An 11,268-nucleotide genomic window follows, 5' to 3' on the forward strand; every position below is an offset into this window, starting at 1 on the left:
CTATCACTGTGTGGGTATATAATTTTCTGTTGCCCAAAGTATGACCTACTTTTCATGTGGGTAGTAATACTGCATGTGGTAGCAATAGGAGTGGTGTGTGAGCTTAAATGGAGTGAGGACATTTAAAACCAGAGGTCAAATTTGGGGTGCCACATGGCCCCTCCGTACACTCAAAATCACAACTGAAGAATGAAGCTAGCTGGCTATCCATGTCTTTCCTACCATCACTCCAATAAAGCCATGGCCATTAAACCTCTACTCATGGCTTTCATAGGGTCTGAGAAGAGCTGCTGTGGAAACCATACTCATTAGTTCTGAAAAAAGAATGGAATATGGTACATAGTCTATTAAGCCAGCAACCCATTATGGTAAAAATGTGAGTTGATTTTGTGTGTGTAGAAACTAAATCCACTCACATGTATACAAAGCCGAAATGCTGGTTGGTTTGTCCATCACACTGCCTAGTTGCTAATCTCTGTGTGCATTGAAATGATTAATGCTGAAAATGAAACATACTTATCATATGGCTTCTCTAAGAATTTTATCACAGGCTTCCTTGTGCTACCATTCATCGTCTATAGCACATTCAAGGCTATGGTATAGAAAAAACTTTAATTACATTCCAAAGAAAACTACAGGATAATCAATCTGTTCAATTGATAGAGTGCCACAGGTCCAGTTGATCAGGTTTCAGCCTGACCACTTTGGGAAGAATTGAGATACCGTAATAAAGCAGTCAAATATTCTAATAGAGCAATCAGTTACTTTTTTCTTGGATGCTGCTGCTGTTGTGATTATTGCTTAAACATACCTGCAATTATGCTACTGTTAAAAATATTGAACACCTGGTAGATACCTGTACCTTAACGATAAGTTCGAGTCCACGTCCATTAATGATCGTGGTTGATTAATAACAATTGAGCGCAGAGAACACACCTCTTAACAATCTATTTACTCGAACACAATCACAACACCCCTTATTGGTTTAACTACAGTACAGCTCACAGGTAATGTCATGAGTATACACATGCGAGTAATGTTCATGTCTTCTTGCGGGATCATTCTTTTGCAATGTACTGCACAATATCTGTGGAACATCGCGTGGATAACTATGCACTAACCACACAAGAAACTCGCAACACATGAGAACACTCACCACTGAGTTTAGTAACTTCATACAACACTTAAATCACATAAACATCTGTGACCGGTCCCATATGTTCATGCAAGCCTAGTTAGCTAATTTTACAGTAGAATGCAATAAACGCATGCTGGGCCAGCAGAACGGCGCAATGAGTTGAATATTTACGAAATCAAAAAATCCATAAATTCTAAAGCGCTTATTTCACAATGAAGGAAAATGATAACACCACAAACCTTGGTTGTATTGTGATCCCCAACACACGAGGAGTTCCAAACTCTTTGTTTCGTGTCAGTACTCCCAAGGAGACAGAAGATATCAGCATTGGTCTGCCTTGCATTAGACAAGTAGTTCACTATCGCTTTTTCTCACATTTGTTCACCTTTGCCGGTTCCCCCTGGTCGTAGGAAAGGCCCGGAAGACAAAACATACCCAGTAATGGATTTGCTTGTTCATGTAGAAGACTGCATTTGTATGTTATAATCGTTTTATTAAGCACCTCAGGGGAATACGCTGGAATTTTGAAAAGGGGTTTCCATTACAGCTAAGTGACTGTTGTATTAGAGTAGTTTATATTGCCTGACTGCTTTATTAGAATATCTTGATCTTTTCACCAAAATTATAATTCAGAACAATGCTATAAGTGTTGCTATCATGTGAAAAAACTATTATTTAACTAAGATAAAAGTTTAAAATGTGTCCTGTTCTTGATAGATTCCAGATTCTAGAAACCTGAAGTTTCAATTTCTTAATGTTTCAAGTACTGTGTAAAATCCAAAGGAAACCCCCCTCCGTACACCCCTGCAGCTGTAGTTTATTGTCATTGTACAAGTCGATTTTCTGCTGTTGCCACCTTGTAGCACTGTAACTTTGAAATTTCTTGGGTTCTAGAGTTGAAACTTCAGTTGACCATTCCTTTGGCTATCTAGATAAAGAAAATATGAATTTGAAAAATGCACTAACTGAGGTTCTGTGGCATCACTTGGCGACCAATCCATCTAGGTCTACGGTGGCTACTGCTAGCTACAGCACTGACTGTAGTCCGTGACAGGTCAAGTCAGTAACTAAGTGACCAAGTATTCGGTAGTTACAACACAGGCATTGCAACGGGAGACCTCACAACTGGTGAAACTGCCAGCGCCGCCTTCCAACACCATAGGTGAGTCCTGTTATCTCATCTTGCGTGATGCTCTCGAGTGAAGTTTACTATCATAGAGCATTACTTTAGCCTTGCTGTATCCACACAGGTCACTCGAGTGCACCTCACACATGTCGTGCGTGTACATGCAATGTTACCCGTGAACTGTACTGTAGCTGGGCTACATACGAAATGTAGCCCGGGTGGCTCCTTTGGTCTTAGGTGTGAAAGTGGTAACATATATATATATATATATCTAATCCAAAACAGCCAAGCTGTAAAAAAAGAGTGCGGCCCTGAGAAAGGCTATGGTGAAAAAAGATGTGAAATCCAAGGTGGCAGCCAAGAAATGGCTGTGATGGTAGGTTAATGGTAAAAATTTTAATAACGACAATTCAAGTGAATTTTGTGCCAAGACCAAGCGGCACCAAATTCACCTGAATTGTTGTTATTAAAATTTTTACCATTAACCTACCATCACAGCCATTTCTTGGCCGCCACCTTGGATTTCACATCTTTTTTCACCATAGCCTTTCTCAGGGCCGCACTCTTTTTTTACAGCTTGGCTGTTTTGGATTAGATTTCACTTCTTTTTGTATTTGTATACCCCAAAGCCAGCCTATGGCCAGCTTTAGGGCTTTTTAACCTGTCATTTTTTCTTTACTACAGGAAGAAGAAAAGATGAAGCAGGATGATTTCTTTGTAGCTGACCTCTCTGCAAGGTGATCCTTCTAGCTGATCTCTCTACCGGATGACTTGTTTGTAGCTGAACTCTCTACAGGGTGATTTGTTTGTAGCTGAACTCTCTACAAGGTAATTTCTTCTAGCTGATCTTTCTACAGGGTGATTTGTTTGTAGCTGAATTCTCTACAGGGTGATTTGTTTGCAGCTAAACTGCTGAACTCTCTACAATGTAACTTCTTCTAGCTGAACTCTCTACGGGTGGCTTGTTTCTAGCTGAACTCTCTACAGGGTGATTTGTTTCTAGCTGAACTCTCTACAAGGTAACTTCTTCTAGCTGATCTTTCTACAGAGTGATTTGTTTGTAGCTGAATTCTCTACAGGGCAATTTGTTTGCAGCTGAACTCTCTACATGGTAGTTACTTTGTAGCTGAACTCTCTACAATGTGACTTCTTCTAGCTGAACTCTCTACAGGGTGACTTGTTTCTAGCTGATCTCTCTACAGTGTAACTTGTTTTTAGCTGAACTCTCTACAGAGTGATTTGTTTGTAACTGAATTCTCTACAAGGTAACTTCTTCTAGCTGATCTTTCTACAGGGTGATTCGTTTGTCTCTACAGGGCAATTAGTTTGCAGCTGAACTCTCTACATTGTAGTTTCTTTGTAGCTGAACTCTCTACAATGTAACTTCTTCTAGCTGAACTCTCTACAGGGTGACTTGTTTGTAGCTGAACTCTCTACAAGGTAACTTCTTCTAGCTGATCTTTCTACAGGGTGATTTGTTTGTAGCTGAACTCTCTACAGGTGATTTGTTTGCATCTGAACTCTCTTACATGGTGGTTTCTTTGTAGCTGAACTCTCTACAATGTAACTTCTTCTAGCTGAATTCTCTACAGGGTGACTTGTTTGTAGCTGAACCCTCTACAGGGTGACTTGTTTGTAGCTGAACTCTCTACAAGGTAACTTCTTCTAGCTGAACTCTCTACAGGGTGACTTGTTTCTAGCTGATCTCTCAACAGGGTGACTTGTTTCTAGCTGAACTCTCTACAGGGTGATTTGTTTGAAACTGAACTCTCTACAAGGTAACTTCTTCTAGCTGATCTTTCTACAAGGCGATTTGTCTGTAGCTGAATTCTCTACAGGGCAATTTGTTTGCTGCTGAACTCTCTACATGGTAGTTTCTTTGTAGCTGAACTCTCTACAAGGTAACTTCTTCTAGCTGATCTTCTACAGGGTGATTTGTTTGTAGCTGAATTCTCTACAGGGAGATTTGTTTGCTGCTGAACTCTCTACATGGTAGTTTCTTTGTAGCTGAACTCTCTACAATGTAACTTCTTCTAGCTGAACTCTCTACGGGTGACTTGTTTCTAGCTGATCTCTCTACAGGGTGACTTGTTTCTAGCTGAACTCTGTACAGGGTGATTTGTTTGTAGCTGAATTCTCTACAAGGTAACGTCTTCTAGCTGATCTTTCTACAGGGTGATTTGTTTGTCTCTACAGGGAAATTTGTTTGCAGCTGGAACTCTCTACATGGTAGTTTCTTTGTAGCTGAACTCTCTACAATGTAACTTCTTCTAGCTGAATTCTCTACAGGGTGACTTGTTTGTAGCTGAACCCTCTATAGGGTGATTTGTTTGTAGCTGAACTCTCTACAAGGTAACTTCTTCAAGCTGATCTTTCTACAGGGTGATTTGTTTGTAGCTGAATTCTCTACAGGGCAATTTGTTTGCAGCTGAACTCTCTACATGGTAGTTTCTTTGTAGCTGAACTCTCTACAATGTAACTTCTTCTAGCTGAACTCTCTACAGGGTGACTTGTTTGTAGCTGAACTCTCTACATGGTAGTTTCTTTGTAGCTGAAATCTCTACAATGTAACTTCTTCTAGCTGATCTCTCTACAGGGTGACTTGTTTCTAGCTGAACTCTCTACAGGGTGATTTGTTTGTAGCTGAACTCTCTATAAGGTAACTTCTTCTAGCTGATCTTTCTACAGGGTGGTTTGTTTGTAGCTGATTCTCTACAGGGCGATTTGTTTGCAGCTGAACTCTCTACATGGCAGTTTCTTTGTAGCTGAACTCTCTACAATGTAACTTCTTCTAGCTGAACTCTCTACAGGGTGACTTGTTTGTAGCTGAACTCTCTACATGGTGGTTTCTTTGTAGCTGAACTCTCTACAAAGTGACTTCTTCTAGCTGATCTATCTACAGGATGACTTGTTTCTAACTGAACTCTCTACAGTGTTATCTGTTCATAGCGGAACTTTCTACTGGGTGATTTGTTTGCAGCTAAACTCTTTGCATGATTGTTTCTTTGTAACTGAACTCTCTACAAGGTAACTTCTTCTAGCTGATCTCTCTACAGGGCAATTTGTTTGTAGCTGAATTCTCTACAGGGTGATTTATTTGAGCTGAACTCTCTACATGATGGCTTCTTTGTAGCTGAACTCTCTATTAGGTACCTTCTTCTAGCTGATCTGACTACAGGGTGACTTGTTTGTAGCTGAATTCCCTACAGAATAACTTGCAATGTAATATAACTGTAAATTATACATGCAGCTGAATGCTTTATTAGGGTGACTGTTCTATTAGAGTATCTCGATCTCGCATTTGCTGCATGTAGTTGCCTTTCGAATCGTAACTCAGTGATTTGTAATCTGATTCTTCTGTACTACTGCAAGAACTTTCTATGATGATTATTCCAGCTACATACTGATTTTCAGCTCGTTGCTCTAAGCGGTTTGCCTGGTAGACACGAAAACTAATAGTTTTTTTATTCATAAAAATCGATCGCGTAATTTTGACACAGGTTGGGTTTTGTGTCATATCTCCATGGTCTTTAACCCGATTCTTTTCAAACCACAAAAAGGCACTCCTACGATGGTTGCTCCATCTACATATCAATTTTCAACTGATTCCTCCAAGGGGTTTACCCTGTAGGCATGACAGACCTTATTTTACGCAAATAATCAGTAATAACTCCGTGAATGTTCATCGGATTCCTACCAAAGTTGGTACGGAGATCCGCCTTAATGAGCCCTTTAAGTGTGCCAAATTTCAGCCCAATCCGAGCTCGCATTCGTGTTTTATGGCGAATTTTGCGAAGTGTGCGAAATGAAGAAGATGAAGAAGAAGAAGAAGAAGAAGAAGAAGAAGAAGAAGAAGAAGAAGAAGAAAACGAAGAAATTAAAACGAAATTTTGTTCGCTCGTATCTCGGAAATGGCTGGAGCGATTTTCTTCAAATTTGGTATGTAGACTCCCCTAACTGGGCGGCACGTCTCTAGCAAATTTGGTTCCAATCGGATAAGGGATCACAGAGCTACATAGGTGTGAAAATTGCGTTTTCTTTCTTCCTGTTAATATACTCACGGTGTGGCGCGCCGGCTTCTTGGGCCGCACGACACACTATCGTGTGTCTTGATATGTGTGTGTGTGTACCACTTTCACACCTCAGATCAAAGGAAAGCCAGTGCATATATATCACATATTGCACTGGCTCAAAATGTTAATATATAGTTATACAACGGCCACGAGTGCTCTGCCTGATATAAACGCACGAGCCTGAGGGCTGTTAGGCCCGAAGGCAAGTGCGTTTATACAGGCAGAGCACGAGTGCACGTTGTATAACTGTTATGTACCACTCACCTAATAGGTGGGGAGAGTCTCACAAGACAGCTGTAACACTTATAAAGGCCAGGTTTCTAACATCGATTGTGGGTAACCAAGCCAGACATTGCGATGACGTTCCCCCTGCAGCCACCTGAGATATTGAAAGCTAGTACGCTATGCGTTATATCACTAACCTGCATTCGCTGTTTGACTCTCATCATGTAGTGCTCAGCATGCCAGCGTGATCACTCAATCGCCATATAGACTAAGCGCCAGACTAATCACCATAGTGATTCTCTCGAGCGAAAAAAAGCAGCTAAATAGACGGTTTAAGTAAACAAAACCTAACTACCAAACGATACTAGTCTAATTCTTACTATTCACACTGGCTAAACTAGAATCTGGTGGCATGACAAAAATGGTTACCACAATCGAACGTAAAGGTTAGTATTATTTAGAATATATTTGTTTTATTGAGTCATTGTCGAAGTGGACTACAGTTTGATCTGGGCTAAGATGGCACCAGACTAGTAAGGTATATAAGTACGTTTATATATATATATATATAGACTAGAGTTGTGGCCACCCGTGTTGGCTTTTTCGATCGCCATTGGCTGCTTGTAAACATTATACGTATTGGTGACGTTATGGCCCACAATCGACCTTTACATGTCAGGCTATAAAAGAATTCGAGTGATCTGTGAAGTGTCTTTCCACCTATTAGGTGAGGTGTTGTAGTGGTCTTCGCCACCGGCACTTGTGCTATGCTGCACAAAACCGCAGCCAGTGCAATATCTGTATATTGCACTGCGGTCGGTGCATTATAACTTATCCCATCCAAAAACAGCTTATAGCTGTAAAAAAAGTGCGCGTCCAAGTAAAGCAGAGTTAACTGCGACAAAAAGTAATGATATAATGCGGCCATGTGCGAGGTGTGCAAGTTGTAAAATTAATATTAGCTAATCAGATAATACAATGTTATTGTTAAAGTGTTAATGAGAACTATGTGATGCTGCTAGTTTTAAGTGTGTGAGCATCTTCATAAATGCCACATAAATTTAATTCTCAATAAAGCAATGTGTATAGATTCTCTGATAGTAATAAATAGTTTGAGTTTGGCCACCTTTCCTTTGTTCGTAGCATTGCTGTATACAGGAAAGGCGGCCAAACTCAAACTATTTATTACTATCAGAGAATCTATACACATTGCTTTATTGAGAATTAAATTTATGTGGCATTTATGAAGATGCTCACACACTTAAAAACTAGCAGCATCACATAGTTCTCATTAACACTTTAACAATAACATTGTATTATCTGATTAGCTAATATTAATTTTACAACTTGCACACCTCGCACATGGCCGCATTATATCATTACTTTTTGTCGCAGTTAACTCTGCTTTACTTGGACGCGCACTTTTTTTACAGCTATAAGCTGTTTTTGGATGGGATTTCAATACTTTTTGTTAGAATAAGCAATGCACTGTTGATAACAGTAGGTGAGTTTCCATGGTTTTGACAGAAACCCCAGATTACAGTGACAGAATATTAAAATATAACTGTAATTTTAGTGGCCAGGGCCGCCCACATTGGGGGTAACTGGGGTATTTTGCCCCCTACCACAGCCCGAAAGGGGCCACTTGAATACCTGTTTAAAGAAAGATCGATATACTCTAATAGAGCAGTCAGGATCTAGACCCGTCCTTGTCCCTGGGCCCTTCTTTAACTCTTTTCCCTGGGCCCTCTAATTTCTCTAGACGGCCCTGTAGGTGGCATGCAACTGCAGTCAACTAACACCTATTTTAACTAGTAAACCCTTAACAACACTTTGCCTTTCATCTTGTACTGCATTGAAACGATCAAGATACTCTATTAGAGCAGTCACAAAACAGCTGTAACACAGCAATCAATATTTAGCATAGTTACAACTTCTGCTTAGCATCGGATTGTATAGTTTAAATTACTAGCTACTTACAGACTTTACAATATAAAAATATGGCACTTGTAGAAATGTGACTGTTCTATTAGAGTATCTCGATCTACTTCAAGCATTGACTAATTCAAGTGAAGAAGCTACGCCCCTGCCAAGAGATTTTGTGAAATGAAATGAGAATAGTAAAGAAAAGGCAAGTATGTACAGAGACAATAGAGGGGCGCGTAATTATGTCCTGTTGTAAATAAACGCCTTTAAAATTTATATTACTACTAAATAAACGCACCAGAATAGGCTTGTGTGGCTGTTGTCTCCAAGGTTGTCTCATTACTTGTCTTTTCGTGTTGAAGGGATTTAGTCGCAATTGGTGAGTTTAACTATACATGTATTTGTGTTGTAAAACTTAATTGTAAAAAGGCGATTAGCACATATCATGATAAACATGTATTTGTCACAGTGTAGTCTCTCACGAAGTCAGGGTAAAAAATTTACTGCTATATTTAGAGGTTGTAGCGTTTGTAGACTATATCTTAGTATCTTAATAAATAATCCCCCATGATCACTAATCACTAATAGTACAGTGAAAACTGGTCATTATTCAGGCCGTAGAGACAAAATTTTCTAACCTTGCCTTTTAAAGAGGTGGCTGCATTATGCGGCCTTAAAAAAAGGTAAGAAGCATGCTGTTCTAACTGGCTATAGAGATGGATTTAGTGTATGACAGCGTATGAGACAGTGAGTGCTGGTAGCAAGGGGGCAGCCAATCTGTTAGAGCACCAAAAGCACTGCTTCAGACATAGGCAGTTGACCAAGTGTAAAAAGATTCACTATTGGTCCTTATAAGCTCCTGATGAAGAAAGTGATGAAGTCATTATCCATAGGATATATTTTTCAGAGTATCCATTTCAGTTCTACAATATAGTAGCCAAGCATAAGATGAACATAACACGGCATTCCAGTGGTTTAGTGGTGACCACAACACTGCCTGAGTTAAACTGTGGTGAGATTTGAGACTACCAGAAGCCCTGGAATGTCTTCAACACATGAAATACCAAATATCTAATGCCTGGCTTTCATCCACAGTGGACCTGTCTTGGTGGCCACTTGTACAGAAGGGAAACAGCTGCCACACAGTCTTGCGAGCGAAACAGCTAGTTGCCACACCCCTTAATTATCAATTTGTAAAATCTTTAGCAAAATTGTGTGTGCGAGCAAGTGCGATGTGGCAGTGCCGTGTATATGGTTGCTGCCTAGCAGTGACACATCACGAGTATTGAAGTCACAATGCGTTACTTTATCATCCATCTAAATACAATCTCTGAATGTGTCATTTTGTGTAGAGAGCAATCTTCCACAAGAAGTGACCTGCAAGTTTCAGTGTATATTGTTAACCATTAATATTGTTCACAATATTGTGAACTATATGTAGAGTGAAACCTCACTTAGTGGCCACCTCTTTAATAAGACCACCTCATTATATTGGCCACCTCTACTAGGTCCCAAATATAGCTAAGCATTACTTATGACCTCATTAATAAGGCCACCTTGTTATTCAGGCCAAATTTTTGGTTCCACAGCTGGCCATATTAATGAGGTTTCATTGTACTTACGTGAATTTTTATTTTTCGTAACTTTTCTTCAGGTTTACTGATGGGCACTATGAAGCATTGTTGACTGGTCTGTACATAATGTGGTGACTTGAAATGCTAAAACAGTACGTAGCATGTCTTGTATGTACATGTAATGTGTTGTAATGTGTCCACACATCCACACATCTTAGAAATAAATATAATTGTATTCTCTATAAATAGTCAGTTCCATTGTGCCACTGGGTCATTAGTTGGTTGAGTATGGATCATCCAGGGAACTTGAGTCACATTTTGTCCTGGCCAAGTGGATCTCATCCACTGACAGAATATACAGGATCAGATCACGTGTATAAATTACGGTAGAACTTGTTTATTGCCACCTTCACTCATTCAGCAGGTAACAGTGTATAAATTCTCAATTGGAATTGGCTTTTCAAGAGTGGTTGTCTTTCTATACTAGTGGCCATTAAGATAGGTTGTACTGATAGAGTGGACATACTAGAGATGCAACAGTATCCTCCACTTAGTGTCGTTTGATAGTGATGCAATGGAGACTATGTATTATTGCATTTAAATACTATACTATTATATTGCAACTCTAGCACGTATTTATAACAGGAATGTTTGTTAACTGTTTAGACATACTGGAGCCACACCCACTCATCTGGATTCTACAAATGGAGTCATACCAACTTGTTGTCATCATACTTACTCATTACTCCCATTGTGTTTGGATGAATATACATGCCGTCATGTGAGACTTGCTACCATGGCAGGCCACTGGAAAACATTTGCATAGCAGTTATATTACAGTCATTATTGTACAATTCTTACATTATTGTTGTGAAAAGTGTTTGGTATTCATGTGTCTCCTCTGTATGTTGTAATTACATGTGTAATTTTGTGTGGGGGTGCTATAAAATGCAATAATGCATGGTGACAATTGTATTAGGCGATTTTGCACACTTCCTTTTAAGCTAGCTACATGTGCTAATTACTCACAGCTTGTGTCAACAACTGGTAACCGCAGTTGTACTCTTGTGTCATTCTTTAAGCCGCGCCCTTAGAGGACTAATTTCAAAACGAAGGATGGTATGCAGCACCATAGATTATATCTATGGACTATAATCAATGGCAGCACACTTCTTGGTGGCTATATGTACTGATTAACTACATAGA

At 39.6% G+C, this 11,268-nt stretch overlaps 1 long non-coding RNA gene across 1 annotated transcript; it reads left to right on the forward strand.

Moving 5' to 3' along the window:
* Positions 1 to 8,374: 8,374 nt before the first annotated feature.
* On the forward strand, positions 8,375 to 10,988 carry LOC136251361 (uncharacterized). Its single transcript, XR_010699050.1, has 2 exons — positions 8,375 to 8,867; positions 10,143 to 10,988. It is a non-coding gene; the product is annotated as an uncharacterized lncRNA (long non-coding RNA).
* Positions 10,989 to 11,268: the final 280 nt, after the last annotated feature.

The sequence above is a fragment of the Dysidea avara genome, chromosome 3 (genome assembly GCF_963678975.1).
Source record: "Dysidea avara chromosome 3, odDysAvar1.4, whole genome shotgun sequence".
Taxonomy (NCBI): Eukaryota; Metazoa; Porifera; class Demospongiae; order Dictyoceratida; family Dysideidae; genus Dysidea; species Dysidea avara.